This window comes from Tamandua tetradactyla (assembly GCF_023851605.1).
Source record: "Tamandua tetradactyla isolate mTamTet1 chromosome 15 unlocalized genomic scaffold, mTamTet1.pri SUPER_15_unloc_1, whole genome shotgun sequence".
Lineage (NCBI taxonomy): Eukaryota > Metazoa > Chordata > Mammalia > Pilosa > Myrmecophagidae > Tamandua > Tamandua tetradactyla.
The window spans coordinates 875,097-883,225 of NW_027518244.1; the positions used below are offsets into that span (position 1 = coordinate 875,097).

At 32.7% G+C, this 8,129-nt stretch overlaps 1 pseudogene; it reads left to right on the forward strand.

Annotated features, from left to right (window-relative positions):
• The first annotated feature begins 1,672 nt into the window (after positions 1-1,672).
• On the forward strand, positions 1,673-4,704 carry LOC143672749 (olfactory receptor 2J3-like; annotated as a pseudogene).
• The last annotated feature ends 3,425 nt before the right edge of the window (positions 4,705-8,129 follow it).

Here is an 8,129-nt window from a genome sequence, read left to right on the forward strand (position 1 = left end):
AATTTTTCCTATATTATTTAAAAAAAATTTCCCAGTCACAGAAACCAACTAAAAGAAGAAATATGTTACAGGATTAATGTTAGTGAATCCTAATATAACACACATAAGAAACTGTTTTACACATTTACATTTTTATGCAAATAGAATATTATATCCTATTCCTTTGACAATCAGAGGAGAAGTTAGTGGTTCAGGTTAATGGAATATGTTTTTGCATGGGGGTGATATATCTCTCACATATCTTTTTTAAAATGTGTGAAGCTGCTGAGCTTCAGCAGCATATCAGAGTGATAAAAAACTCCAATTTTGGAGCCAGAACACCTTGCTTCAAATCCTGTCTTTATTATTAACAGTGTCATCTTGGTTGAGTAACTCAATTTCTCTGTGCTCCTATAACCTCATTGTAAAATTTGGATAATAAGAATAGCCTACTCTATAGGGTTGTGGTAAATATTAAAAGGGTCAGTACATAGAAAGTGTTTAAAATAGTACCCAAGCCATTAAATGTATTATACATGTTAGCTTCTATTACTACAGAGGGCATGTCAGAAATGGTATAAAATCTGAAGCCACTATTTAAAACCAAATAGAGCCAGACAAAGAGGTCATAAAAGGTAAGTCACATTACTTTGGCTTTTTTTTAAATCAAAATACTGATGAAGTTTGAAATAGAAAAGAAGGCTATATCCACATGAAACGTTCTACTATGTTGTTTCCTGCTAGACTCAAGTGGAGAATGCTGCAATATGAAACAGAGGCTGTGGCTACAGTAATGAAAATTGGGATTAGGAAATATAAAACCTTCCCTGATTAAAAGATTCTTAATAGGAGGTCATGGGGAAATTGTTAATGGAAGATTTTTGAAGTATTAAAACTGGTAGAGGTCATATAAGTGTGTAATGCCAAATTTCTGAGTGTTATTTATACAATATTTCAAACACTTGAAGGACTAAATTTCAAAAACAAGCAGGATGAAGGAACCCACTCAAAGAGTACCATGTAAATAAGGAGAAGAAATGCATGTGAATAAGGAAAAACATCTTTAAAACTGTTCCAATTTTTTTTTCTGCTTCATGGAACCTAAACTTCCCCTACCTCTAACCACTTGTTGTATCATTTTAAGACTTAGGCAAAATATATTCAAACCATTGTTATTGTTGTCAATACAACTCAAAGCACCTTTTCCTGTGTTGGTCTGTGGATGAATCACTGCTAAATCTCTACACATTAAACATCATGCTGGAGTCATTTTTATAACAAGTTTTATCTTGTGAGCATTGCACCATGCTGTCCAGGAAAGCTCCTTGAAGGGCATTAATTTTCATTTTGGGATTTAGCCTCCCAGTGGCCCCAGTCAAGGAAAGCAAGTTATATTCCTCTTTTGTTTCAATAAAGACCTCATTTGCTCTCAGATAAAATTTCCATGCTCTGACCATTTGAATGTCTTAAAGCATTCCCACATTCTGCTAAAAACAAGTCTTTTGGAAAGTTCCGATTTCTTCCTGCTGTGGCAGTATTAATTGCAGGTATTTTCAGACTCTGCTTTCTATAGTTAGATTTAGTATGTTAGAAAACATGGTGTAGAAGGCAATTAGTTTGATGTTTTCAGGTTGCACAACATCTAGAGACCCTCCAACTTCATTTATGCATATTAAATACATAGATCAGGAAGATGACAAAGGGGAATGTAGACAAACACAGCAAGGTCAGTATTGAAAGAAGTTGATGGAGCACTTCTTAAGAACCAAGTAGATTATAAACAATTAGAAAAAGTCTGTTACTGATGATGGGAGCAAGAGTGCTAAGCTTTCTTAATTCACAATGTCTGATTTCAAAGGTTATCTTTTATGAGGTCTTCATTTCCCTCTTTCCATTATGTATAAAATCAAACCATAAAGTTCTTAGCTTTTCTGTATGTAAGTCCTACTATTTTTTCTGTCTCTTATCTTGTTACCCTTCTACTTCTGGAAGAATGCTGAAACATGGGTCATGCAGCAGAGAATAAAATTCAACTGCCACTTTCTTTTAAGTATTTTAGTAAGGAATATTCAGACCACTATTATAAGGGAAAAAAACTGCTTGCATCAGAAGGAGTAACTGAACATTTGAGTTCAAATTTCTTGTAGTATATTGCCATTCATTCTGATATGTTAAAAAGAAATCCCTCAGAATTTTTCCATCATTCCTCAAAAGGCAGTAAAGGAATTTTATCATTTACTATTTGAGAGAAGAAATGTATTTTAAAAGTAAAAAGCTGGATGATTATCCCAGAAGGCTTTAGAAAATAATATAGAATATCATAACAATCAGTAAATGATTCATTATACTACCATTTGTATTAAAGATGGTATAGAAATCCTTGTGTCTGCCTGAATTGGTCTCACAAATTTGGGTCAAAATTAATGTCCCTTGTTGTCAAGCTGTAATACAACCAATTAAATATCCCTAAAATATGTTTCAAATGTCAAGATTTTACAATATTTCAACATTTAAGAGTTTCTCCAAATAGATAATTGCAGATAGGTCTGGTGTGGTTCAGTTTGTCTTTTGCTGCATGCTATCAGACAGTATGGGAAAAATTGGCTGTGGCAATAAGGAATGTTAAAATGGTAGGTTACTATGACTTATAGAAATAACTATATAATAAATGAAAATACTTGATTTCTTAAAAAATTTATATTACACAAAAGTGACAACTGAAAATCAAACTATCAGTGCATATTTCAATTTCTTGTCTTTATATTTTACAAAGGAATAATGACAAGACAAACTTGCCATTGGATGTTATGAAATATTCACATATCTTTAATTATTTTATTAAATAGTCTGAATCTCCATTTCAAACTGTAGAAAAGCCAAAACATATGAAGTAATAATAAATTATGACCTAGAATATAAATAATGCTTCAGTAATTGTCCTAAAAAAAAAGTTATGCAGAAATTATTTTCAAATCCTCTCATCCAGGTCTCAAAGCCTCAATCCCAAGTACTACAATTAGAGTTCCTCTATTTTTTCCTTCTTTGACACAGTTTCTCTTCCTTCTCTAGCTCCCTCCCTACATTAATTCTTCCACTGTGTGATACTGTTTCTGTTGTCCAAATTTAGTTATATTCTTCTTCCTCTTTAAAAGTATTCCATCCCTGATTTTTCCACTGATTTAATTTCTCTATTTGTCAGGACTAAGATTTTAGCTTTGTTCATTATTTTAAATACTCCTAAATTGGTGTCTGCATGTGTGGGTATTTATACCTCCATTTGTGAATTATATTTTTGTCTAGAAATAAACTGTTACCATAAATGAACAAATTAGAATACTTGGTTCCTTCTATAATCATATCCAAGATAAGCTGAATTTTTTACCCTATATTGATATTTTTAAATGTTACTGAATTATTTGTCATCACGTGGCAAACTCTCATCTGTATACAAGTTTATTAAGACTGTAGTTCTACCTTTCTCTGTAACCAAAAAATAGCTTGAATGTACAGAAAGGAAGGTAAGTATAGTTGGATATTTGGTAAAAAATATTATTTTTCAGGAAAATTGTCTCTTTTGGCTTGTAAGGAATGTCATTAATCTTCATTTATCAAAATGCTAACTTAGAGATGTATAAAATAACTCAGGTATTTGAGATGTTGTTGGTTTTATCTACAAATATGTGAATGAAACATAACAAGAAAAGTACAAAATGTTACTGCCATTATGGTATACACAATTGTATTTGGAAAGACATACATTTCTTTCCCCATTTTTTGGCAAGGGTTTATGTGATTCTTTCTTCACATATCAGGAAATGAATGATGAAAGAAAAGTGCAAATTCTCAAAGCTACTTTAATCTCATGAGTTTTTCTAATTGGCCTCTTCTGGAAGTAATCCTTGTTGTGGTTGTCTTGATGTTTTACTTGATGACACTGACAACCTGTTCATCATTATATTGTCATGTTCAGATATCCATCTCCATATTCTCATGCACTTCTTCTTTACAAACATCTCTTTTCTGAACCTATGCTATGCCACCAGCTCCATTTCTCAGCTACTTGTCAATATATGGAGCCCAGGAAGACTATCTCTTATGAAACTTGTATGATTCAACTCTACTTTGTCCTTTGGGAACCACAGAGTGTTGTACTGATGATGATGTCCTATGAACATTACACAGCTATATGTATAAACTTACATTACAATTTTCTCATGCACCCTCATTTCTGTCATCTGTTGACTGTGAGTTCTTGGGTAAGTGGCTTTACCATCTCAGCACTTCATTCTTCTTTTACATTCTGGGTATACCTGTGTGGATATTACCAAGTAGATGAGTTCTGTGAACTTCCAGCACTACTCTAACTCTCATGTGTTGATACTTGTGTTCATGAGAAGATCCTCATAGTTCTGAGCACAATTTTTATGCTCATATCTCTCATTCTTATTCTCACCTCTTATGGTGCCATTACACAAGCAGTGCTGGGGATGCAGTCTACAACTGGACTTCAGAAAGTCTTTGGGATATGTGGAGCCCATCTTATGATCATATATCTTTCACATACCAGTCATATGCATTTATCTCCAGCCACCATCTGGGAATTTTCAAGATCAAGTCAAGTTCTTTGCCCTCTTTTATACTGTTGTCACACCAAGTCCCAACCCTCTAATCTATACCCTTGGAAACAAAGACAAAAGAGGGGCAGTAAAGAGACTAATGGGTTAGGAGTGGGAGATATGACAGAGGGATCACTTGCCCTGCAATATTATTTAAAGGTTCTTGTTCATCTGAGAGAGTGGCCATAGATCTTGTGAAAAAATTCCAGTTGATAATTCCTGTAGGAAGATGATGTTCTTTGTTTATTTGTTTTTGTTTGGTTTTGTTTTTTCTGTTTTGTTTTGTTTTGTTGGGGGAGTTGCATGGTCTAAAAAATAATGCCTTGAATTAAATAAAACTAAGATATTTTTTAATTTCTTTAGTTGGTTTAGTTAATTACATATTGAAGACACCTTAAACTTTTTCTTTTAATCATTACTCTTTGTTGCATTATATATATTTGGGTAATGTATTTTTAATATAGAAAGTAAAATTAATCCATATCCTCTAATTTACCATTCTCAGTGGAAGAGAATAAGATTGGTGAATAAAAGTTGGAATAGACTCTCAAATAATGTAACAAAGGTACATTTCTCTTATCCCCTATTTTTCAAGACAGTTGGAAGTATAAAAGAAATTGGGAATAATTTCTAAGCTTGTGATTTACAGCCTGTGAAGTAATGAACACAATAAGCAGATAATAATTAGGTGAAGCAGTATTTGAACATCTATTACCTGAAGCAGATAGAACAAGGCTCTGAAAATAACTTGTGCCATCTAATGGATGTCTTAATAAATTATCCCAAAAAGTATTGATAAAAAACATTGAATTGGTACATCTTAGTTTATTTTGCTTCTAAAACTTGTTCTAATAAGAATATTTCCCATTAGTAGAGATGTTATAAAAATGCACCTATATATGATATTTTCCAAATAAAGAAATGTATTTTCCTATAAGGAGTATACATGAATAAATGATTTGTCACTTGGTCACTTCTATCATTACCACCTGAAACAAATCTAGCTTGCATTTCCCACTTTAAAGTGGGAGACATTTTCAACTGAAACTGGTCAGCTTACATACAGTCATAGTGATTAATGGACAATTTACTTTAAAATAATATCTTGGAAAGTCACAACTTTTGTAATCCATATATCAGTTGTAGTTTTGCATCTTTTTAAAAATCGGTATATAGTTGATCCAAATCCTATTAAATGGCTTTACAAAATAGGATGGTTTGAAGCTATATGTACCCCCTGAAAAATACATTCTTTAATCCGTTCATGCTAGTGTAAACCCATTGTAAGTAGTAACTTATAATGAAATTATTTCAGTTAAGTTACATTTGTGGCCCTGCACTGTCAGGATGTGTCTTAGTCCTATTACTGTAGTCCTTTACAAATTGAATGAATTCATACATGAGAAAGAGAAAGCTACAGGATGCCAGAAGCTGAAACCAATGGAAGGGGGGAGAGAACAAGAGACACCCCCATGTCCCTTGCCACGGGACAGAGAACCAAGGATTGCTGGGAGTCAGCCTCATAGTGCCAGTCTTTGGGTAGAAACCATCACTTTGATGACACTTTAATTTTCACTTTCTTTTAGCCTCCAAACTATGAGATAAGATGTTCCCATTGTTTAAGCCAACCAATTTCATGATATTTACTTCATCAACCTAGGAAATTTAAACACAAAACTAAGACAAAATAATCTCCAGGATTTCTCCCAAGTTCCTAGGTGTGATTCTATTTCTTGGTCATCCGTGTGTGGTTTTATCTCTGTTGATTTTCCTCCTCTTTTCACCCTCTAACTGCCACAAAATGAGCACTAAAATGGGTACAGTCTAATATCTGAATTCAGCTCCCAAACAAGGCTGATATATATGACAAAATTTTTACTATACAACTGGAACCACACTGAAGAAATCATATTACACATAACACAAACTTGACAAAATGTGAAAATATAGATTTCTTCTGCCATCAAGGTTATGTCATGGTTTAGGATACCTAAAGCACCACTTCAGCCTCTCACCATGTAAATGGCTCATTTGTTCTTTTTCGATATAATTTACACATAACAAAATCAACCCATTTTAATCATATGGGTCAATGAGTTGACAAATGTATAACTGTGAAAATACCTCCACAATCATAATATAGATAATTTCTATCACTTCCAAAAGTATTGCTATGCACTTTTGTAGTCAATTCTCTTCCCCACTCAAGACTCAGACAATCAGTAATTCACTGTCACTATAGTTGCACCTTTTCTAGAAACTTATCATCTCATTGCATGTATGAGTAACTCATTCCTTTTTATTGTTAATTGAAATTCCATTGTATCCATATATAAGATTTATCTGATGATGGACTTTTAGGTATTTCCAGATTTTAGGTATGATAAATACTGTTGCTTTGAAAATTAATATGCAAGTTCTTTTGGAATAGGTGTTTTCATTTAACTTGGGTAAATACCTAGGAATGGGATTGTTGGATCATATTGCAAGTATGTTTAAGTTTATGAGAAACTCTAATGTGTTTCAAAGTTGCTCTACCTTTTGCATTCCAAGCATCAGTGTATGAGAGTTCCAGTTGCCCCACATTCTTCTTAACATATAATGTTGTTAATCTTCACACTTTTAGCTCTTTGAGGCCATTAATGTTTATATCCTATTGTGGTTTTAATTTGCATTCCCTGATGAGTGGTGGGGTTGACAATTCTTTCAGGTGTGTTTCATGAGCATCATAATATTCTATTTTGTGAAGTTTCTGTTAAATATTGCTTACTTTTATTTGCTCATCTGTCATCTCATAAATGAGATTTAGGTATTATTTCATATACTCTGGACTCACATTTTTGGTCAGATAAATGGTTTGTAATGGTTCTTTTCCAGGCTAAAATATGCCTTTTATTTTGTAAATAGTGTTTTTCCTTGAGGAAGCTTTTAAATTTTGTGAAATATAATGTATTATTTCTAGAAAAAAGCCTGCCAGAATTTTTACTCAAATTGCATTGAATTTACAGACCAATTTGGAAAGAGCTGATCTTAGTAATATTCTGATTCAGAAATCTGGTGTTTTTCTTTACTTATCTCTTATTTTATCTCAGAAGTGTTCAAAGTTTTGATTGTCCACCTCTTGAACATATTTTGTTAATTCATCCTTAAGTATTTAATGATTTTGGATACCATTCTAAATATTGTAGAAATAAAATTGATTCCTCTAGATTGACCTGTGTAGCCTGTGATTGTCCTAAATGAACTTACTCATTTTAATAAACTTTATAATTGTTTATTTAGGACTTTCTAAGTGTGTCATATTGCCCAGAAATCAAGACAGTTTTATTTCACTCTTACCAATTGTTATGTGGTTGTATTGACTAGGATTCAAAAATGATGTTGAATGGAAGTAGTAAGTACAGAAATCCTCATCATATTCTCAAATTTTTTTGGTATGCCGTGCTGAGGTTGTCACATTTCATTCATTTCCATGTGAATATCTTCTTATTGAGCTAAGAGGATATATTTTACTTTGGGGGTGGGAAGACTGCA